Raw genomic sequence first — 25,016 nt, 5'->3', positions numbered from 1 at the left:
CAAAGGGAAAGGAAGGAAAGGTGACTTGTTCAGACTTGGTGGAGTGGGGTCTAGCCTTCCTCTATGTCTCAGTTACCAGTTCCAAGTTAGCATCCTTTCCTCCTTTGCTTTCCTTCCCAATATTTCCCCAACCACCATTCTACCACCACCACAAACGAATAACAGCTGAGGTGCCAATCCCTTCCAGCTTCTTTTTCTAGTCGCCATTGATCCAGGGCAGTGGCTGGGATGCACTGGAGAGATGAGTCCCTTGAGAGATGGATGGAGCAACCAGCCCCCCACCCCGACCCCCACCACGAGAGAGGGAGGTGTCAGCTTCACCCTGTGGACTCACAAAGGCTTTCTCATTTTCTTATTCAACTTAATAGAAATGCAATGTGTGCTTATGAGTGCGTTATCTCTTTACCTCCTCAAACTAAACATGAATGAACATAACAAAATACAATATAAAAATACAAATTAGAACAGAGGTTGGCAAACTTTCTGGAAAAGGTCAATGTATTAGTTTCCTAGTTTTTAACTATTTACCACAAACTGTGTGGCTTAAGACAACAGAATATTATTTTCTCACAGTTCCGGGAATCAGAAGGGCAAAGTCAAAGCATTAGCAGATCTGTATTTCCTCCAAAGATTCTAGGAGAAAATCCTTACTCGCCTCTTCCAGCTTCTGGCGGTTCCAAGAGTTTCTTGGTTTATGACTATGTAATTTTAATTTCTGCTTCCACTGTTACATGGCCTTCTCCTCTGTGTCTGTGTGTGTCACCCCCTCTTCTGTCTCTTACAAGAACACTTGTCATTGGATTTGAGGACCACCCTGATAAATATAGAATTATCTCATCTCAAGACCCTTAATTATTTTTTCAAGCTAATTGATTTTTTTCTAGTATTTTTTTATTGAGGTATAGTCAGTTTACAATGTTTTGTCAATTTCTGGTGTACAGCAGAATGAATACATATATTCATCTTCATATTCTTTTTTCACCATAAGCTACTACAAGATATTGGATATAATTCCCTGTGCTGTATAGTATAAACTTGTTTATCTATTTTATATATATTAGTCAGTATCTGCAAATCTCGAACTGCCAGTTTATCCCTTCCACCCCTTTCCCCTCTGGTAACCATAAGTTTGTTTTCTATGTCTGTGAGTCTGTTTCTTTTTTGTAAATAAGTTCATTTGTCTTTTTTTTTAGATTCCACGTGTAAGTGATATCATAAGGTATTTGTCTTTCCCTTTCTGGCTTACTTCACTTAGAATGGCATTCTCCAGGACCATCCATGTTGCTGCAAATGGCATTATTTTATCATTTTTTATGGCTGAGTAGTATTCCATTGTATAAATATACCACAATTTCTTATCCAGTCATCTGTTGATGGACATTTAGGTTGTTTCCATGTCTTGGCTACTGTTAATTTTATCTGCAAAGACTCCTTTTCCAAATCAAGTAACATTCATAGGGCTGGATATCTTTTTTTGGGGGGGGCCACCATTTAACTCATTACAGTCAGATAGTAAGTATTTTAGGCTTTATGGGCCATAAATGTTGCAACTACCTTATGTCTCAACTACTCAACTCTTCCATTGCAGCATGAATACAGTCATATACAATCTATAAATAAGTATGGCTGTATTCCAGGAAAATTTAATTTATGGACACAGATTTGAATGCCATAGAAATTTCACATTACAAAATATTCTCCTTTTTATTTTTTATCAGGCATTTAAAAATGTAAAAACCGTTCTTTGCCCTTAGGCCATTTAAAAAAACAGGCAGCAGGCCAGATTTAGCTTATAGGCTACAATTTGCTGATCTTGAGTTAGAATTATAGAATATATTTTAAATCACCTTGATTTGTTTTTGGAGGTCTCCAGTAATCGTCTTATCTCTTCTCTGTCTTTATTATTCTAAAGGTTTCTGTGTCTTTTGACACAATTTGTGACTGCTCTTCTTTTCAAAGCTCTTTCTCCAGCCATGTGACTATGATAAAATTTAAATGTGGCTTCACAAGAGATATGATAAGGGAGCGTAACGTGATAAGGCAGGAAGGTGATGGTCTTGACCTTATCTATGTGTATCAGAGCTATGTGACCCAAAAGAACAGGATATGGTGACCTCTAAGAAAGGAATAGAACCTTCCACAAATGAGCTGGGCTAGACATTTTTTGTTGTTGGGGGGGTGAAAAAGATGTTTATTCAGGCTTGATCCCTTGATACAGCCATACATGTAAATATATATAATTAAAATTCAGAAAAATAATAATCAGGTTGGTGTGACCTCCCTTCTTCCCCTTAAGCACAGCCTTCCCAACTGGCACCATTCCCGGGTGCTACTTTCAAAATCCTGGAGTAGGGAATACAGAGGTCACTTCTTGGCAGCTTCTGCCTGGGCTGCCAAGTCTGCATGTTGTGTTGATGGGGATGGGAGATAAATGGAGCTAATAACATTAGACAGAGACAGAGAGAAGAGAGAAAAGGGAAAGAAGGGCGTGTAAGCAAAAAGAAAGGGAGATTGGGGGAGGGAAGGGAAAAGAAGGGAAAGACAGAAAGACGAAATGAAGGTAGAAGAGGAAGTTAAAGCCAGATGAGGTTTGTCAGGCCATACCAGGAGAGAGGGCAATGAAAGACATCTTAGCCCGGAGGAGAATTAAGATTTGTTAGGAACTGAAATCTGTTTCTTCTGTACAGCATGAGGAACTATATTCAATATCTTGTAATAATTTTATTTTATCTTGTAATTCAATTTTATCTTTAATGAAAAAGAACATGAAAACAAATATACGCATCTATATGCATGACTGGGACATTACGCTGTACAGCAGAAATTCACACATTGTAACTGACTATACTTCAATATTGAAAAAAAAAAAAAAAAATGGAGAGAGCATCCCTGAGAGCCAAGGGCAGGATGGACAACAGTAGGTCTTAAGGAGAGTTCCTGACGATTTGGTTATGTTTTAAATGGAAGACAAGATGTTTTCCAAAATAAACAAAGTAAGTTGTGTTTAGTGGGCCTTTCCTTTGGTATGGAGACCAGGAGGACCATGCTTGGTATGAATTTCTGGGAGCAAAGGAAGGGGGAAAGCATATGACTTCTGGAGAAGAGGGGAGCTTCCTCAGGCCACTGTGACTGAGCTGGGAAGTGGACTGGATGTGGCCTCTGAAGCCAGCAGCACAGGGTGGGCCAGAAGTGGTGATGGGGTCACCACAGGAGCCGAGCCATGCTTTGGAGAGTGCCCTGGGGGACTCCTCTGTCAGTAAGGGATGCAGGGTGGATGGACAGGGAGAAACTGGAGCAAGAAGACCAAAGAACAGAAGACAATTTGGAGTACTCGGGAGGAAGAGACTTTCTGCTACTCTTCAAGGCTGTTCTGTCTGGTCTAAGAACTAAACTGACAAAAGTTTAATAACATGTGTATGTGGGAGAGACCCAGGAGAATTGAGGAACTTGCAACATGGCCAAAACCCTCACCTTATATACCAGCTTCAGCTAGAAACAAAAGAGAACGTTGAGAGAAGGAAGGTGGTCTGGGGCATCAAAGGGATGGAAGGCCATGGAGATGGAAAAGCAAGTGTTTGATAAACAGATGTTTGCTGGGCCATACAGAGGTAATGGGACACAGAGAGGAATTTTAACAGGCTTTGCTAGGTTCCTCCCTGTCCATACACTTAGTTCATAGCATAGTGATCTATGGTGAGAGCCCCTTTCCTGGAACAGGTCCTCTGTCTACATGATTTTAGGTAGTTAGGGGGAAAGGCAGAGTTTCTTACTTATTCTTTTGGGGCTTGAATATTTTCAGATCAAAATAATCTGCATGCCAGAGATATTTTGGAGTGGCAAGTTTTGCTTCCCTGCAGTGGCCTCTGGCCACAGTTGATGAAAAGGAAAGGAAAGATGGGAAACCCTGTTTTGGAGAAGGACCAAGGCTGGGTGGCTAACAGGCTGGATTTTTTTTTTTCACTCAGCTGGTGCTGGCTTTGGTCCTGAATCCCCAGTGTTTTTGGTTAGGTTGATTCTCCCCCTGGGGCCAATCTTTCAGTCTGAAATCTCCCAGAGCAGGCAGCTTCAGCAACACAGTCCTCCCTCGTGTCATGCTCAGTCTGGAGGGTCTAACTCCTCCCCAGTGGGCTCTTCGGCAGTGTTGTTGGAGGGTTTCAGGAAAAGGGTATTCATACCTCATCAGCAATAGTGTGACACTGATTGTTGGAATCCAAGGGGAAACCAGGAGCCCAGAAGGAAGGCAGGACCAGGCTTAGACTTCCTATGGGTCAACCACCATTCTGGGCACTAGGAGGGGCACCCAAGGGAGCTCGTGTTCTGCACAGCCAGTCTCCACCTTCGATTAACTGCTGTCCTTTAGTTAACCAGCAAGCTTAGCCTTTTCTGAAATCCTGCAGCCAGGATAGTCCTTTACCAAGGCTGACAATGTCCTTATGTAGCAGGGACCACCCCAGGCATTTTCTGTGTACAACACCCTGAATAAAACTGTTTACAGTCAGCCAATTCAGTAAAAAGTTGAATAAGTCTGATTAGAGTATTCATATGATGCCCATGACCTATAATTAGCATAAGTAGGAGAGAGAACGTTGAGTGCAAGGAGACAGATTCTTGCCCATAGAAGTTAAAACTGTCTTCTCTGTTTTGCTCCCTGCCCAGATCTTCTGCCCTGATAAATTCAAAGGGTTAACAACCACGTGGAAGGGAATGGGGACTGTGTTGTGTGAATTTCTGGATTCTTGCCATTGCTTCTCCCCCAGTGGCACACACTTACTCTTAAGAATTAAGAGTTTTGTTTTAATAGTTTTTGTTCTGATTCTAAAAATGAATCCTAGGTCTTTAGATCTGGAAGAGACTTCAGAGCACAGCCAGCCAACCCTGGTATTTGACAGATAGGGTCAGTGACCCTCAGAAGGGAGAAACTTGCCTGGTTGTGTTATCACATTTCAGTGTCAGGACAATCTTTCCTATCGGCAATCTTTCATAATGCCCCACTGAGGTATGTATGACATCAGAAGATTCCTGTCAACTTCTGTTTCCATGCTATGCCAGGGTGTCTCACTAGATTCAATCAAGGTGATTGCGACAATTGTGTCATTCCCAGTCTTCTCTGCTGCTGAACTTTTCCCTAAAACAACCCTTTCAAGAGGTCTTAGCCGCATCTTTCTTTAGGATTTAATAGTCATTGGTCCATCAGCTGAGTGATGGAGTGTGTAGTCTGCTGTCCCAGGGAGCATGTCACTATCCCCTTAGAAATGACTTACCCCAGTGGGAATAGAGTTTGAGTCATTAGGAGAGCTACGATCTAAAGTCATGTTTAGTGGTATTCATCAATTGTGTATCAAGCATTAATTGAACACCTAGTGTGTACCAACTGCTAAGCTTGATGTTTTCAGAGTTAAGAGTAAGACTTCTGACATTTCAACCCATGGCCTTTTGGCTGAACTGACAGCCTGGATGCTCATTTTTCAGGGTTCCCATAGCCCTTCGAGCACACATTTATTAAAGTTCTCACTGTATTGTAATTCAATGCTATCATGTTTCTTTCTTTTTTTTTCACTAAACCCCAAGCTCTTAAAAGCAACTCAGTGTCATCCATCTCTGTGAACCTTACCCCTGGCAGTGCCTGATATTTCATAGATGCTTAACAAATATACTTTGTAGGGATGGAAGAAAGAAGGAATGAATGTGGGGCTAAGCCCATTATGTTATTACCACCAGACCCTTGTCACCGAAATGTTCCCACTAAAGATTTAAAGAAATGTCAGTACTGTGACCATTTGAGATCTCAACAATAGAGGCCAAGGACAATTGAAATGTCAGCTGTTTTGGGTCATGTGCCAAGCATCCCACAGTTATGTTTGCTGAGCGAGGGGGCTTCCAGCTAAGTTCTGGGAAGGAACACAATATTTATTTAAGGGCTAGTGTCTACTTACACACAAGAAAACACTCTGCCACCTCACTTTGCTTGAAACTGAAATTCTGGTCTCCAGCTGATGGCTGAGACAATGCAGGACATTGCAAAACATTTCAGATTGGTTGGTTTCCCTGGCAGCTTAGTTTCCTTGCGTCAAAAACACAAACACAGAGCAGATCATGTTTCTGTATTAACAAGCCTGCAGAACCTGCCTGGGGATGAAAAACTGGTACTACAGAGGAAGTGATGGGGAAATATTTTAGGGACATTATCTCAGGGCCATCATTTTAACAAATTTTATGTTAAAATATTGCCTGGAAGTGGGCCAGAACTAAAAATAACACCATCTGTTTATATAGTGGCTTATGGTTTATAAAACATTTCACAGTCATTATCACACTTTTTTGGCAACTGCTACTCTACTTTGTAGATGAGGAAATCGCGAGTCACTAGGGTTTGTTGATTTCACATAGTAACTGGTGGGTCCCATGTGTACTGTCTCCTCCATGGTTATTAGCATCACAAGAAATTCGAAGATCCTCACCCCAAACTTGGCACTCTCCAGTTCCGCTAAAACTACCCTTGCCATGGTGACCAGCAATCTCCTAGAAGCCAAATATCATGGACTCTTCTATTTTTATCTTGCCAGTGCTTCTGTAACAAATGACCACGTGGAATACTCCCTACTTCTTAAAGGCAGTCTTCTTTGGTCTCTGTGATGCTGTTCCCTCCTGGTTTTCCTCCTCTGTCTTAAAACACACCTTCTCAACCTCATTTACTGGCACCTCTGTCCCCACGCACATTATGAATGTTGGTCCTGTTTGGCCCTTTCCTCTTTGAGCCTCACACTCTCCTAGGGAATCTGCAACCATTAACTTCAAAGTGGTAACTCCCAAATCTCTGCTACCAATCTCTTATGTGAATTCAAGCCATATATATATATATATATAATATATATGTATATATATTATATATATATATATATATCCTATCTGATTTCTGCATCTCTCCACCTAGATGTGCAATAAAAGCTTCTAATTCTGCACACTAGATTGTTCTAACATTACAGTATTGGGTATGCCCACTTGGCAAGATATAATGTTTCTTCACTTATTGAAGTTTCCTTTTTCTTTTTTTTTAGTAAAGGAATATTTAGTACTTTCCTTCATATAGATTTCACATAATTCAGTAAGTGTTTATTTCTGAATATTACATAGTTTCATGACTACTGTGATACGATTTGGTTTCCATTATGTTTTATAAATGGCTATGCTAGTATGTAAAAAAGCTATTGTCTTTACACATTTGTTTTGAAACCAGCTTCTGAAATCTCAGATTAGTTTTATCTGTTTTTCAGTTGATTCTTTTTGGTTTTGCAGATAAACTACTATCTGCAAATAATGATAGTTTTCTCTTATTTTATGTTCTTTATGCCTCTTACTTCTTTTCTCATCTTAGTTGCATTGGCTAGCTCCCCTAAAGCAATATTACCACTGGCAATAGTGGTCATTAGGCTACTTCAGTGTTCATTGTAAAGCTCAATATCATTTCACCACTAAATTAAATACATGTATATACTTTATTTTATTGGTGGCATATCATTCTATTTCTATTTTACATTAGTAAATGACGTTCATTTTTATTAAATGTCTTTTAATTATATCTTTATATATAAAATGATAGTTTTCTCCTTTGTTCTAATCATCTGATAGATGATGTTAATAGAGTTTCTAATACTGAGTTGCCTTTGTAGTAATTCATTTTTGGAAAGAGCCTATTTAAGAACTTAAATTTTTATTTAGCTCAACTTAAATTTTTATTTAGCTCAGGGGACTACATGTTAAATTTATTAATTATTGCTTCTTCTAGAGTTCCTATTACACTATATTTTATCTCCTAAACCTATCCCTTCATATCTCTTACTATTTTTTATGTATTATATTTGTTTTGGCTTGCTTCTGGATTTTGGGGAAATTTCTTAAACTGAACTTTTGAGTCATTGATATGATTTTCTACACTATCTGATCTATTATTCATTACTACTACTTGCAAATTTGAAAGTTACAACTTGAATTTACAAATTTATGAGATAAATGTATAATTTTAAAAGTTAAATTAATTTAGAAATTGAAATGTTTAAGAGCAATATTTCCTGACATCAGATTGTTGCTTTTAGATGGGTGGGTGCTGAAATCCCAAGTTTTTTAGAGAATATGAATCAATTTTATTTTGTTTCTTTTCATATCTTACTTTTTGGAATAAACTTCCTTCAGAGAACATTTGCTCTGATCTTTCATATGTATTTCCTTCTTTCAAATCACTAAATCATTTCATATATCTGGTGATTTTTCTGTTTGTTCAACTTTCCTGAGAAAGTCCTGTTCATGGTTGTGAATTACAGTGGCTTCCATCAGAGACCATGCAGATGTGTATTCTATTCTTAAGTTTAAGAAAAAGAGAAAAGGTGGATCTGCAGCTTTAGTTTGTAGGAGCATCATTGGCTGGGAAGACTGGGAAAAGGCTACAGCTAGAAACATCTGCACATGTGCTAAATGATTTCTTCCAGGCCATGGTGAAGTCCACGGTTATCTTGGAACTCCATAAGATGTGCCCACATTTTAATTATCACACCTCTCAAGGCTGGAAGGGTTCCATCCATAAACTCCCTCTATATTTCCTGAACCCTTATGAAAACCATGCCTTCTGTCCCAGTCATGGCCCTATGGAGTCCTGGGCCTGCTGCTTGAAGTTAGGAATATTTGTGCCAAGTTAGAATTCCCCTCAACTGTGGAATCTAGGAAAGTAATTACAACCAAAGGCAATCTCATCGCAGGGAGTTCCACTGCTGGGCAGACGGGGAGCCACTCCTCCTCTCTTGCCATGATTACTGGCAATAGACCACTCCCTCTGTGCTCTGCCCATGGCCTCCCTGTTTGAAGACCTTCTGAGCTGGGAAGTCAAAGTGATCTCCTTATATACCCCATCTACTCACTGCTGGGATTAACTCCTTCATTTGTACAGAACTCAGGGCATTGGTCCATCAGTTAGTGAAAACCACCAGCACCACATTTTTTACAATATATTAGGCAGTATAAGGCCATAAGTGCTCAGTGTCTAGAGCCAGACTCCTTGGGTCCAAACATTAGCTCTTCTTCTAGCTGTGGGCCTGACGGACCTCGTAGCCTTCCCTGTGCTGTGGCCTCTTCATCTGTAATAGAGAAATAATAACAACCCATCAGTGTGGATAATGGTAGCACTTCCCTATCAGGAAGTACCACGATGCTGAGCATTTCCTTCCAGACAGTGACTACACACAGTCATGCTCAGTCGTGTGAGTGCAAAAAGTGTCAACACTTCCAGTTCAAGGAAGGTGTCCTTTCCTGATGGTTCTATTTTTTTTTTTTTTATATTTCTTTGGCTATTTCCATGGAAACTTGAAAAAGAGAAGAGTTAAATGTATAGACTTAAATGTCCATCTTGTTCCAGAAGTTTTAAAGTAGTCTTTCTGAAATGAAAGCTGATCACTTTACTCCCTGATTTAAATCTTTAAATGATGGTCCATATCAAAGAGGGTAAAATTCAAACTCTTTGGTGATATCAACAAGGCCACTTGGAATCTTGCTCACCTTCTGGTCTGGACTCTAACCTATTTTTCTCTCACACCCCAGGCTTCCACCCAACCAACCTCCACAGGGTCTCTGCTCATGTGGAGCCTTCCACCTGGAAGCCCTCCTCCCACCACCTTCTCAGCACCCTTGCACCTTATTGGCTCTGTTGCAATTCTGAAGGCTTACTTCCAGGTATCCCCTCCGCTGTGAAGCCCAGAACTGCACCAGCAGGCCCTTCCTTGGTATCCACACTGCATCCAGTGCAGGTCTCTCCATAATATGCCTATGAGGCTTTGTTCTCAACTGCCATGATTGTTGGGACCAACTAGGGAGCTTATTAACAAATACAGTTAATATTCCAGTTCATTAGGGTAGAGATGGGGTCCAGGAATCCATATAATTGATAAAACAACTGAGGTGATTCTGAAGACCTGTCAAGTCTGGATTAATGGTACCTGTTCTCTAGTTAACATTCTCTGTTTAACAAGGCTCCTTTCTGGGTAGGCCCTCCTTTCTGGTTGACCTGCCCTCCCTTTTGGTTAGTGTAGCCTCCTCTCTGGTTAACTTGCCCTCTTCTCTGGTTCATGTGCTCTACTGTCTCTAATAAGCCATGGATTTCTTTTAAGCAAGCACCATGTCTTATCTGTCTTAGTCCCCAGCACCGAACACAGTTCCAGGCACTTAGAAACATGCTACGTGAACAAGTGATTAAGTGATTTGCCTGTCCCTTACATGTTCCAGCCTCCAGTCTCCCAGGTGTTTCTGTCTTTTCATTCATTCATGTTCATTTCATTTCATGTTCATTTCATTTCAATCCCATTCGTTGCTTTTGCCCACTTCCACTTGAATGTCAAAGACTTAATTGAGGAACTTATAAGTGAGGCAGGAACCATTGTTTCTACTTTGGCAGCATATGCCAGACTTCCTTGCCAGACTTACTGTGAACCTTCTGTCCTCTTGAGAAAGGAAGCCTGGGGGATCAGAGGGGCTATTGTATAGCAGCCTTCTCCTGAGACTTAAATGTTTGGCAACTTCAGGCTTGGCACAAGGATTGCCATGAGGAATTTAAAAAAAAAAAACAAAAACTGAATACCCAGAAAGCATGAGCCAGCACCTTAAATGGACTTAGTGGTGAGCCAGACAGGAGATAGGAGCAAGGGTGGGGACTCTAGGGCTGAGCCAGTCTCTCCTCCTCTAGCCTCCCCTGACTGTGTTACTTAGGCAAGTCATTACTCTGAACCTCAGTGTTCTCATCCATAAAAGAGGGATGAAAATGGGTTATCACAGGGTTGTTATTAGAATAAAATGAAATAGTTTATGTGAAAGCGTCAAGTATAGTGTAAGAAATGTTTTCTCTCTCCTTCCTGTCATATCTTGGACCTTGGCCTGGAAAATACCAGGAGAACAGTAGAGAGCAGCTAGACACTTGGGCTTGGGCTCTCATAGTGGGATGGGGAGAGAGAGTGGGGTGTGGAGCTGCAGGAAACCGGAGAGTTTGGTCTAGCAAGTAGACCACAGTCCCAGATGTATGAAAAACAGACCATTGAGATAGACCAAGCCAGCCACCTTCTCAGGATATCCAAGAATCTTCAAGAATTGAGTCACTTTAACAAGAGATGGTGTTACACATTTCTGGCACAGATCAGTGTTCTTTGGGGGAAGGGCCCATACACCATTCATCTGTGGAGTTCTACTGTCTAATTGAGTGCTTGATAGAGGACCAATGAATATCTGTAAATTGAAGACAAAAGTATAACATGGCACCATCCCTCCCTTGTTCTTTCCTAGCTCCCTTCAGGCCTCCAGACCATGAGTGATGTGAACAAGTTGATGTTTACTGAGGGTCATACAGACCTTTTGGTCCATGACCTTGTCCACACACCTGGATGTGCTTAAGTTGTGTCAGACAGACCTCTGTGTCCCATGCTACCCTTCACAGTACCCTGGATCCACAACAGCTTCTGCCCATGTGGCAGCTTTGAGCTTTCTTCTCTCAGATAAACTTACAAGTGGTGCAATGACCCTTTATTAAGTAGGGTTTCTTGTTGGAGGGGCATCAAGCCCTGTTTAATGTAGCAGGAAGAAGTTGTCATTTGAAGCTCCAACGGTTTTCTAAGGGGGGTGGGTTCCATCTTGAGTTGGCTTTGTTTTTGCTGAGACCTTGTGGATTTGGATTTGCAAACTGGAAGAACTGCAGTGTTTCACATTCTGAAGGGAGAGGGCCTTGGGACGTCTGAGGCAATCCAAGAGGAGAAGAGAATCAACAAGATGATGTGTTACTCAGTGAGGCTCTCCTGTGATCTCAAAACCCCTAGTTCTTACTAGACTCACCAACTTGTATGGGAATCAGTCAAAAGTGAGTTTTGCAGGGAAAAGGTATATCTCAGTGGTAGAGCACATACTTAGCATGCACAAGGTCCTGGGCTCAATCCCTAGTACCTCCAATAAAGTAAATAAATAAACCTAATTATCCCCTGAAATAAAAATAAAATAAATGAGAAAACTTTTAATAGACTTTATTTTTTAGAGTAGTTTCAGGTTTACAGCAGAATTGAGCAGAAATTACAGAGTTCTCACATAGCCTTCCCCACCCACACATATATACTCCCCTACCCTTAACATCCCTCATCAGTGTGGCATATTTGGTTCAATTGATGAACAAACATGGACACATTATTATCAACCAAAGTCCATAGTTGACATTAGGGTTCAGACTTATTGTATATTCTATGGGTTTTGACAAATACATAATGACATGTAGCCACCACTATAGTATCCTGCAGAATAATTTCATTGCCCTAAAAATCCCTTGTGCTTCAACTATTCAACATTTTTAAAGTGAGTTTTGCATCCAGGGAAGTGAGGGGGGAAATAGTCTATGCAAGTAGGAACTAGTCACAATGGGAACCATGAAAAGAAAGACCATGAGAATCCCCGCATATCATGAAGAGGGCCTTGGACTTGACCAAGATTACAAAACTAAGAGTTCAAGCCAAATTAACCTGAACCACTGAAGGGCAAGGCGGGGACATCTCAGGTGATACCTGCATCCTCTGAACCTGGCATTATTCTAGACACCACAAGGAATGCATAATCAGCATGTGTGCTGGTCCTCATCCTTAAGGAGCTTAACAGTCTCCCTGCAGATAAAAAGATACAAAGCCATTAGACAACATACTTTCAAGCTGTGTTTTAGTTTCAGTGGAGATGATCAGAGAAAAGTCTTGAGCAGGGTTTCTTGAGGGAACAACCTGAGTTGAATCTTAAAAGGGAGATGACAGGATTGGATTTGGCAGAATATGGGAACAGCTTTTCCAAGATCTCTCTGTCAGAATCTAAAACACACCAGCCAGGAAGTGCCCAAGAAGGAAAAAAAAAAAAAAAAAAAAGCAGCTCTGTCCACTGCTCATTTTAAGCACATGCTTTTGTACACAGACGTAATCTGCCACTGTAAACTTTGCAGGCAAATTGGGCTTCCTTCTTCTTATAACGACTTTTTAAAGTAATTTCTCCAGATGGACATTTACCTGACTTGGTTCTTTTTCTGAAATAATGCAAAACAAAAACAAGCAAGAGTGCTCACTTTGCCAGCACATATACTGAAATTGGAATGATACAGAGAAGATTAGCATGGGCCCTGCACAAGGATGACATGCAAATTAGTGATGCATCCCATAATTTTTGCAAAAATAAAAATAAAAAAAATTTTCTATGACTTCTAGCATCCTACCCTCATTTTCATTTGCCCTTGGCCTTTCTGAACTGAGTGGAAGAATGCATGTACATACCACCCACTCAGCTCTCTCCTCCTAGTAAAGTGTGTAGCGTGTCTACACACAATACAGTGGGCTACTTGGAGAAATTCCAAGTTATAACTTCCAAAGGCTGGTGGGTAAAATTGAGTATTTCCATTTCCACTGTGGCCCAGAAAGGTAGAGATAATCTTACAGTATCCAAAAAGTGACTGCTCAGTATGATGGGACTTCAAGTCCCATTTTAACAGAAACATGTTGATTTAAAAGGAACAAAAGCAGGTTTCTGAATTATATGTCTTCTCTCTCCATTAACAAACTAGACACGTATGGGCTACATTTTTATTTCCGTTCTGCTGAGGGGCATCGACCAGGGCTGTTGTGTTACCTGATGTCTGATCTTTCTAATGCTAACCTCTCTGCCTCACTGTTTTCCTCTCCTGAATGAGATGTTAGTGTCTTGGCTTTGTCTCAACTAAACTTATGATTCAGATTTTTAATTCTTCACCAGTGGAGCCTCTCAAATCCTTTATCTTCAGCTCAACAGGAAAGTAACTTTGTTACTAGAATATTGAATGCTGATCATTTATTTGTTTATATGTGGGGAAAAGAAAGATCTGAAATATTCAGTTATGAATGCAATAGTCCCTGGTTCTCTATGTTGGCAGGGTGGGGAGCCCAGTGTGGCTGAAATTCATAGAATGATGCTGGTTTACAAAGCTTCACCAAGCAGGGAGGAAAGAACACCTTGGCCCATGGGTCAGACAGAGCTAACCAGACCCATTGTTATATCTTTGTAGCCACAGCATGGAAGCCAGAGCATAGATTCTCCTCTACCACTCTCATCTTAGCAGAAAAATTACACATGCTGATGTCAGACAGCTCAGACTCAGATCTTGCCTGATCCCTAACTCCAGCCTAAAAGACCTGTTCAGACACCTGGCTCTGCCCCAACTCGTCACTAGCAGTGGGACCTTGGGCAAATGATGTAATTGCTTTGTACCTCAGTTTCCTCGTGGGCAAACTATAAGCAATAATACTTGGGTAACAGAGCACTTTACAGGAAATAATAGCCATGAAGAGTCCAAAATGATGCTGGACAGCTCCATTTGTTAAGCATTTCATGTTGAATGCTTAAACCCATGCTCATTTCATTACCTTTTCCTTTCAAAGGCTGAATTCATACTTTGACTGTTCAATGCAGAGGTGGGCACTCTATGGCCAATGGGCCAAATACATTCCAGCTCTGTTTTTATAAATGAAGTTTCACTGGGACACCACATGTGTGCACTTATATGTTGCCTGTGGCTTCGGGCACTCTACAGCATTTGAGTGAAAGATGGCACAATTGAGTAGCTGCAGTAAAGACCATATGAGGGGTCAGATCAAGATGGCAGAGTAAAGGGGGAGAATATAGTTCAGTGGTCAAACTCGTGCTTAGCAGGCACAAGGACCTAGGTTCAATCCCCAGTACCTCTGTTAAACAAATAATAAATAAAAATTCAATTACCCCCACCCATCTCCCCCAAAAAGAAACAAAATTAAAAAAAAAAAGATAGCAGAGCAGGAAGACATGGAACTCACATCCCCCACAAACACATCAAAAATACATTTACATGTGGAAAAATAATTGGAAACTAACTGGAAACTAGCAGAACCTGTACAACCAAGGCTGTAAGAAAAATCCACACATAACTGAGTAGGAAAGGAAGAAAAGCAATGAGGTTCAGACCTGTGCCCCTGGGAGGGGACTCAGGGAGAATACACGGCCAGAGACCCACCAAGGGGAATGAGTTATGAGAGCCATAGATGGATCCTCTAGTCCTGGGGTCCTATGCAGGGGAGACAAGCCCCCTTGGCTGGTTGGAGGACCAGTGAGACAGTGGGGATGCTGAACTCCACTCATAAGGAGGGCATGCTTGCTGGCTTGCCCCCAAGGCAGAGTGGACAGGATGGGTAGAAGACTGCTCCAATGGCTGCCGGGTTCCCTGCAGCTGCATCAGTTTTGCTCCAACCAAGCCAAGTGAAGGCTCCAACCTCACTCACTCCACATCACACCTTGGCACAGGATCTAAGGCTGCCACAACCAGGGAGAAAATTCAGCCATGGGATCCAGAAGTGACCCAGTCTCAGGATGGATCCTGGGTGGGGTAGCCGTGACCACTGTTGGTGCTTACTCAAACAACACATGAGACATATCCCAGAACTCTGATGGTGACTTTCCTGCCACAGGTCACACCCTGATATAGTTGAGTCCACTTAGGTCCACCTGCCCCGCAGAGCAGCTCTACAATGGGTGGGGTGGCAGAGGCCGGGGAGTTATCACAGTGAGAGATAGAGAGGGACTTGGAACCAAGGCTGTGTCTGAGCAGAATGAGAGAAATAATTGTTGACACCTGCACAAGCAGTGCAATGGAGAGAGCTTGGACATCTCTCTGTGGCCAACAGGAGCCGACAGCTCACAGGGGCCACTCCAGGGCAAAAGTCCTGGTGCTGGGAGAGGGAAAGAACTCAGTTAAAGGGAAAAGAGCCAGCTCAGACCTGATCCTTGGGGCTTCTGCTCCAGCAACTTGGGATCAGACTCTGACCCTGATAGGGTGGTGATGGCCACTAAGGAGAGGGGAAGCCTTAGTTCACTCTCAGCTCCAGCTTTAGCCCTTCCATCTCCAGGTCCACCTCCTTTCACCTCCAATCACATCTTGAGGAAAGTTGTGACTTGTGTCCATGTCAAATCCAGCTCTCCCACCAAAGGCATTGGGCACGCACAGTCTGTATACTGATGCCTCCAAATAAGGACACTCCATCAAGACCACAATAGGTAAATATGTTACTTAAATTCATAGAGGTAGAGAAAGTTAGGCAAAATGAAAACAGAGGAACTAGCTTTAATTGAAAGTGCAAGAGAAAACTCCTAAAAAATAAGCAATGAAACAGAAGTAAATGACTTACCAGATCTTCAAATTCAAAACATTCATAATAAGAATGTTAACTAAATTAAGACCAAAACCAAAGACACTACAAAACAACAAAATTAGCAACAAAATCTTTGATGAATATAGATGTGAAAATCCCCAATAAAATATTAGCAAATCAAACCCAACAATATATAAAAAGTATACACCATGATCAAGTGGGATTTATTCCAGGGATGCAAGGATGGTTCAGAATTCACAAATCAAGCAAAGTGATGCAGCACATTAACAAAAGGAAGGATGAAAATCATATGATCATCTTTTAAAATGAGCAGAAGAACTGAATAGATTGTCAGAATGGCCATCATTAAAAAGAACACAAATAACAAATGTTGGCAAGGATGTGGAGAAAAAGGAACCCTCCAACAGCATTTGTGGGAATGTACATTGGTGCAGTCACTGTGGAAAACAGTATGGAGATTTCTCAAAAAACTAAAAATAAAACTACCATGAGACTCAACAATTCCACTTCTGGGTGTGTATATATATTAAAAAAAAACCAGAAACACTACTTTGGAAAGATATGTGCACCCCAATGTTCATAGCAGTGTTATTTACAATTGCCAAGATATGGGAGAAACATAAGTGTCCATCAACAGGTGAATGGATAAAGAGGATGTGGTATGTACGTACACACACACACACACACACAGAGAGAGAGAGAGAGAGAGAGAGAGAGAGAGAGAGACTAATACTACTCAGCCATAAAAAAGAATGAAATTTTGCCATTTGAAGCAACATGGATGGACTTGGAGGGCATTATGCTAAGTGAAAGAAGTCAGAGAAAGGCAAATACTGTATGATATCACTTGTATATGGAATCTAAAAAATATAACAAATTAGTGAATAAAACAAAAGAGAAGCACATTCACAGATGTAGAGAACACAGTGGGGAAAGGGAAGAGGGGAGGGGCAATATAAGAATAGAAGATAAAAAAGGATTATTATGGAATTTATTTGAAATCATGTGTGTGAAACTTTTGAAAACTATAAAGCACTACAGAATTTAAAGACTTTCATTCAATAGAATAAGTAAATTTTTAAAATCACATGATCATCTTAATAGACAAGAAAGAACACTTGACAAGATTCAATATCCATTCATGAGAAAAACTCTCATTCAAGTTGGTATAGAGGAAATATATCTCAAAATATATCTCAACATATAAATGATAAACCCACAGTTAACATTATATTCAATGGCTTTTCCTCTATATTTAGGAATAAGACAAATATGCCCACTCTTGCCACTTTTATTTAACAAAGTATTTGAAGTCCTAGTCATAGCAATCAGACAAAGAAACGAAATAAAAGGAATCCAAATTGGAAGGGAAGAAGTAAAACCATCACTATTTGCAAATGACATGATACTTTATACAGAAAACCCTTAAGTCTCCACTGAAAAACTAATAGAATAATTCAGTAAAGTTGCAATACAAGATTAATATACAGAAATCTGTTGTGTTTCTATACACTAATAATAAAATAGCAGAAGGAGAATTTTTTAAATCTCATTTAAAATTGCATCAAAAAGAATAAAACACCTAGGAATAAACTTAACCAAGGAGGTAAAAGATCCATAGTCTGAAAACTCTAGAACATTGATGAAGGAAATTGATGATGATACAAAGAAATGAAAAGATATCTCATGCTCTCTGACTGAAAGAATTAAGATGGTTAACATGGCCATACTACATAAAGCAATCTACAGATTTAATGCAATCCCTATCAAAATACCCATGACATTTTTCACAGAACTAGAACAAATAATCCTAAAATTTATGTGGAATCAAAAAAGACCTGGAATTGCAAAAGCAATCTTGGGAAAGAGGAACAAAGCTAGAGGTATCATGCTCCCTGGCTTCAGACTATACTACAAAGCCACATGATACTGGCACAGAAAAAGACACATAGATCAGTGGAACAGAATAGAGAGCCCAGAAATAAACCCATGCACATATGATCGATTAATTTATGACAAAGGAGGCAAGAATATTCAGTGGAGAAAAGACAGTTTCTTCAATAAATGGTACTGGGAAAACTGAACAGCTACATGTAAAACAATGATATTAGAACATTTTCTCACACTATATAAAAAAATAAACTCAAAATGGATTAAAGATCTATATATAAAGCCTAAAGTTGTAAAAGTCCTAGGCATAACACTTTTTGACATAGATCATAACAATTTTTTTGATCTGTCTCCTATGGTGAAAGAAATAAAAGGAAAAATAAATAAATGGGACCTAATTAAACTTAAAATCTTTCACACAGCAAAGGAAACCATTGACAAAATGAAAAGACAGCTTATTGAATGGGAGAAAATATTTGCAAATGATCGGCAATCAGTTAATATCCAATATATAAATAAAGCTCATAACAACTCCATATCAAACAACAAACAAAAATGATTAAAATATGGATAGAAGACTTAAATAGACATTTTCCCAAAGAAGACATGTAGATGGCCAACATGCATATGAAAAGGTGCTCAACATGGCTAATTATCAGAGAAGTGGAAATCAAAACCACAATGAGATATCACCTGACACCTGTCAGAATGACCACCATCAAAAAGTTTACAAGTAATAAATGATGGCGAGGATGTGAAGAAAAGGGAATCCTAGTACTCTGTTGATGAGAATGTAAATTGGAGAAACTATTATGGAAAATAGTATGGTGGTTCCTCAAAAAACTAAACATAGAACTACCATGTGATCCAGCAATTCTACTCCTGTGTGTGTGTGTGTGTGTGTGTGTATCCAGGAAAAAACAAAAACACTAACTCAAAATGATACATACACAGTGTTCACAGTGGCACTATTTACAATAGCCAAGAAGTAGAAAACCCAAGTGCCCATCAACAGATGAATGGGTAAAGAAGATGTGGTAGATATATATGTACAAAGGAATATTACTTAGCCATGAAAAGAATGAAATTCTGCCACTTACAGCAACTTGGAAGGACCTAGACAGTATTAAGATCAGTGAAATAAGTCAAACAGAGAAAGAAAAATACTGTATAACATCACTTATACTTGCAATCTAAAAAACAAAGTGAATGTATATAGCAAAACAGAAACAGACTCACAAATATAGAAAACAAACTAGCAGTTACCAAAGTATAGAGGGAATGGAAGAGGGGCAGGATAAGGGTATGGGATTAAGAGATACAAACTACTATGTAAAAAATAGATAAGCAGCAAGGAGGTATTGTACAGCACAGGGAATTATAGCTATCATTTTATAATAACTTTAATGGAGTATAATCTATAAAAATACCGAATCACTGTATTGTTCACTTGGAACTAATATAACATTGTAAATCAACTATACCTCAATAGAAAGTCTATGTGACCAACAGAAGTAAAAAATGTTTACTTTAAGCCCTTAAAGAAAAAAATTGCCCACATCTGGGTTAGCTGAAGGATACTGGTTGAGAGAAACAGATTCAAATTCTCACTCCAGTATTAAGTGTGAGATACTGAACTTACTGAGCCAACATTTCCTCATCTGTCAAGTAGGAATAACATTACCAGCCAAAGGGTAATAGGTTAAGCCCTAAGCAATAGAAAATATATAAAGTGTCTCATCACTATGTCTGGTTCCTCTTACTCCTCTTTTAATTGGTAAATGTAAAGAAAGACAAAAACCATCATTTTGGAGCAATACCTTAGAATTAATATGCTTCAGTTGGGAATTCTTCAAAAACATGGATTTCCGGGTCTCCTCCTGGAAACTCTGAGTTGATAGGTCTGAAAAGGGAGAATGGCATCTAACTTTAGTTCACAGTTCGCTCGATAACTGTTGACCAGCCTGACCACTTTACAGGTGGGGGAGCCAGTCAGCAAATATGAAGTCATTGCAGCCACCAAGGACCAAGTCAGAAGCAGTCAGAGTTGTGTGGAGAATGCAGACAGCCTGCCTTCTGACCATCCCTCTCCTTGGAGTGAAGAGACATGGTGGATGGACTTTTTAATGCCTGCAGAGGCTTCATCCAGACCCTTAGTTACCTGTCCCTTCTGCAGTTAATTCTTGAGGCCCTAAGCTCTAGAACCTTAAGGGCATAGGATGCAGGGGACTGCAGTTTTACAGCTGAGCATAATTTTTACCATATGTGTACCTGTCCCAGGATGTCATGAAGACTAGAGGCAGAGGGCCTAAGATGACCCCAAAGCTATCACACACCAAGCAGATTTCAGTGAGCCAGATAGGACTCTAGAGTGTGCAAACTTGGCCACACCACTTCTTGCCTCAAAAGAACACGAAATAATTTCCCATTCCCGCCTGGGTAGGCACCGCCCCAACTGCTTACTGCTTTAGAGCTGGGCTATCTGAAGATTCAAATCACTTAGTAGCCATATGACACTGGGTACATTGCTTAATCTCTCTGTGGCTCAGTTTCCTCATATGAGAAATATAGATAATAGCATTTATCGTAAGAAATGAGACACATTAAACTATGTGTTAATTTAAAGGTACATCATGAATTCAGAAATATGTAAATGGGAAAAATGTGTGCCTTATAATAAATGATACTGTGTATCTTTGTAAAGATTAAATGAGTTCATAAGTAATAAAGCCTTGAAATAGCACCTGGCACAGAGTAAGCTCCCAATCGTATTAGCTATACGAATTATCCTGCATCATTATCTTCTCTCGCTCCCTGTGCTCCAGTGCCTTGAATGTGCCAGTCTGTCTCCTACCACAGGGACTTTGAACATGCTGTCCCCTCTCCCTCTCTGGATCAGATCCAGCTCATCTTATAGGTCAAATGTCACTTCCTTAGAGACTCATTCTCTGATGCCTCTGGCTGTCCAGATCCCCTTGTTATATGATCTTCTGACTTTTCTTCTTCATAGCACTTTTCACAGCTGCAACTGGACATTTATTTATAGGTTTATTTACTATAGGTTTAGTCAATTATGACCCATCGCTCTCATATGACTAGAGCTCCCTGAGATCAGGGGTGCTATTTATGGTCTCCACCTCTGCATCCCCAGTCCCCTCTAATTCCCTGGCTCTAATAGGCACTCAGTAAGCATTTGAATAAAAGCCTGAGTGGGTGAGTATCCAGGCTGCCAGTTAGTGATGGGTCAGGACTACAAAGTGGCCAATGGACAGCAGCAAATATTTCACATTTTGACATTGCTATAGTCCAGCAGAAGTTTGTTAGACACAGTATGTAGTCATGTAGTAAAGTCCAAGGCTACATGTCAACTGGCTGACACGCCTCATTTGCCTGAGATGGACCTGTGCAAACACTCCGCGCAGCTCTGAGTCAATGAAACGGAGCAGCCCTTCATGGACACGGGGCAGTTTCAGCCCCGTAGCCTATTCCTACCTGAGTAGCATTCACCTTCCTTGGGAAGAAGGCAAAAGTTCAGGGTAGGGAGCTTCAGCCATGGGTGAAAAGCAAATATTTCAGTGAGCTTGTTCACTCCTTTGTGCTCTGCCCAAAGTAAATCTGTCTCAGGGTACACAGCACCTGTCACATGGCTTAAATAAATAACTGCCAATGCTAAAATCTGTAACTATGTCACTCCCAGCCCTGTCTGTCTACAGGACCTTCAAACTGGGGAGGACTCTGCACTCCCCTTCCAAAGCATGGGCTGTGAAATCAGTCAGAACTGACGGGTAGGGGTCCCATCTTTACTATTTAACTTCTGCATGCCATGTCTGTGAACCCCAGTTTTCTCACATTCTATCAAAAACTAATGTAATGGTAAATATGTTCATCTTTCCCAGTACAACTCTCTGCTGGTGTTTGGAGTCAGTGCCATTTTATTCAAAACTATTGAGATGTCTTAGATGCACATATGTCCTGGGCAGCACCAGTGAAATCTGGCATTAAAAACTCAATATTCTACAATGTCTTATGTCTAAGATCCCATCATGAACAAACACACTAAAGACCTAGGGGTGTGGGGCAAGTGGGTCCATATAGGAAGGACAAAGACAGCCTCGCATCTCAAGCACTGGAAGAGACTTTGAGCCAAAGTTCTTCATAGGCAGCTGGATCTCTAAGAAGTATTTTCCCCTTAGACCTAGAGGAGGAAGGGAATTAGAGGTAGCATGAGGGATGATTGCTTATATAGTTAGGATTCTGTTTATAGAAAACCTATTGCACAAATACTAATTTTAAATAATGTGTAAGAGTGAAATATATAAGCAATTCTTTCTATTGGAAAAAATGATCTTGCTATTAAGCTCTGTAAAGGCTTGGAAGATGTTGCTTGACATCCTAAGGATGTCAGAAGTATTCAGATGCTCACTTGTGTCCTCCCCAAACACCAAGTTTGTCCCTGGGAATTGGTATCTGGGATAAGACTTGGGCTCACCGCCTAAGGAGGGCATGACATCAATGTTACTGCCTTCCAAGGGTGCAGTTGGAATAAGCCACCACTTACTCTGACTTCACTTGAATTCAAGAGCTATTGGTGATTTTCAACCCAGCATTGCTCCAAATTGCAAACCTCTCACAGCAAAGGTGGGTTGCCTCCCATTACTGTATGCAGCTTCTCCAGCTCTAGCCAGAGTTTGTCGCTGTCACAGGACGTTACAAAAACAGCAAGAAAGGAACTCATAAATGCCATTGGCCCTAATACTTGAGGCTCTAGCAATAGGCCATGTATTGGCCAAATATGTTGCCATTGCATAATGAGGGTCACCAAATCTCCAAACTGCAATGGCTGAGTCCTTAGTATCCAATAATCAAATGCCATATTTTAGGTTCTGTTAATTACAGTATCCACTTATAAGTGCTGTAGTCTGTTGTCAGTTAGGATTCAGATCACCTGAGAGTAACTGACACATGACTGCTGTGTCTTTAACACATAAGGATTTAAAACAAGCCCAGAAAGGAGCAGGTCAACGTTCTAAGGATGCCAGAGATATGCAAATGCTAGACTTACTTAAAGCCAGTGGCCACAGAAGGACAGGCATGATGGCTCTATGAAGCCATCAGACACCTGGGCTCTTTCTATCTTCTGCTCCCTGACACGTGGCTTCCATTCTCACATCACCTCTTGGTCCAAAGTGAATGCTGAGGTTCCAGACATTGCATCCACATTCTAAGCATCAAAAAGGGTAAAGTGAGAAGGTAGAAATGATGCTCCCTCATGGAATTCTTATAGAAACTTCCACTTACATGTCTTTAGTTGGAACTTGCCTGACTCAAATTAGGGTTTTATAACTGAGGAAGAAGTGGGGAACAGAGGTTTTTGTGGGCCACCAGCTGGCAGTGCTCTAGACAGTGGTTAAGTATTATATCCCAGAGGATGGTGAATTGGATATCTGATAGAAAATGCACCATGCTCAGAGAATTTGAGGGGGCACTGTTTTCCCAGGGGAGGAGTGGATGGCTTCTAACCCACTGGATATCCAGGAGTAAACAATTATGAATGGATGAGACTTGACAGCAAAGACATGTTGCTGCTACTACAAGTCAAACCATTACTATTTCAGGTGCTTTAGTAGGCTTCTTTAATGCCGTCCTGGACTCATCCCCACAGCATCACCAACCTACCCTTAAAGACGGAGCCTGAAAGAGGTAGGGGTAATGGAGGGGAACAGGCTTGAAGACAGAGAAGTAATTTTCTGCACATTACTTGATTTCAGAAAAACATTTCTACCTGTTGACCCCACCATGTTAAAAAAAAAAAAAAGTCATATCAAATCTGTTGAAACAAACTGTCCTGCTTCATTTTAGGTGGAATACTCAGCTCAGTTGCAGGGCTGCAGTGAGATTCCAGAAGCTACTTGGAATATGAACCATACAGGTCATTATAAGACAGTAGTTCTTGGAGTCACCCATGGCCATCTTTGTTAGCTGACCAGTCACCCAGGGGACTTTCAACCACTCAGAGTGAAAAGTAAAAAACAAAACAAAACAAAAAACAGAAAAAGAAAGAAAGGAAAAGTTGGAGGAGAGGCCTGAAAGGCAGCTGGGTAGCCATGAAACAAACAAAGCCATTGAAGTCATTCAAGCATGTCATCACTTTAATCTGTTTGTGACACCTGTCACCTATGCCCTGGAAGGTGAAAACACAGTGGGAGAGAAAGTCCTTTCACCATTCCTTCACACAAGGGCATTGTAAAGCTGGGAATAAATTCTGAATTCTGTCAGCCCACCAAATTGGTTTTTGGTAATAGAGGTTGTAACTAATGAGTTTACTGCTAGAAACTGCTTTCCAATCTCCTAAATGAGCATTAGATAGAGTTACCTGCATCTCTCTATAGGGAACACCCATTGCCAAGGCTGGACCTAACCCTGCTCCTCACCACTGCTTCCTCATGACCCTGGCGGTCCAGAGAGTGGACTCATTGCTGTGTGGACCTGCCCTCTTCCCTCTTCATCTAAAAATGTTCCTATGGCCATATCAGGTGAAAAAGAGCATCAGAGCAGAGCTCTTGCTGTCTTGGTACTAGAGTGGCTTTTGTTCTCTCTCATCAGCATGAGCTCTTCTCTTCCATTTTTTGCTACAAACTTTGATACTTTTTCAATCTTCTGTAAAGTCTTACACAAAAGCAGCTTCAAGACAGCCCTCTCCTTTTCCCTCAGCCCAATTTATTCTTCTAACCCTTCCAATACAGAAATCCCAGAGTCAACATTGGCTTTAAACACAACTTGGTCTCAAACTGGACCTTGATTGTTTATGCCACCTCCCTGGGCCTCAGTGTCCTCATGTGTTTAATGAAGGGACTGGACTAAACAACCTGTAATCGTTCTCCTCTCCTATCAACCTACTTAGTCAGTGAGGTCCTGTGT

At 40.7% G+C, this 25,016-nt stretch overlaps 1 protein-coding gene and 1 non-coding gene across 2 annotated transcripts in view; both read left to right on the top strand.

Annotated features, from left to right (window-relative positions):
- The window catches only part of TACR1 (tachykinin receptor 1), a 171,135-nt gene that overhangs the window by 56,303 nt on the left and 89,816 nt on the right, over window positions 1–25,016 (top strand). The gene's annotated exons all lie outside the window — the stretch shown is intronic.
- Window positions 13,098–13,204, top strand: LOC123616429 (U6 spliceosomal RNA). The gene has a single exon (XR_006724412.1). It is a non-coding gene; the product is annotated as a U6 spliceosomal RNA (small nuclear RNA).

The sequence above is a fragment of the Camelus bactrianus genome, chromosome 15 (assembly GCF_048773025.1).
Source record: "Camelus bactrianus isolate YW-2024 breed Bactrian camel chromosome 15, ASM4877302v1, whole genome shotgun sequence".
NCBI lineage: Eukaryota > Metazoa > Chordata > Mammalia > Artiodactyla > Camelidae > Camelus > Camelus bactrianus.
This window is presented reverse-complemented; position numbering and strand designations above follow the sequence as displayed.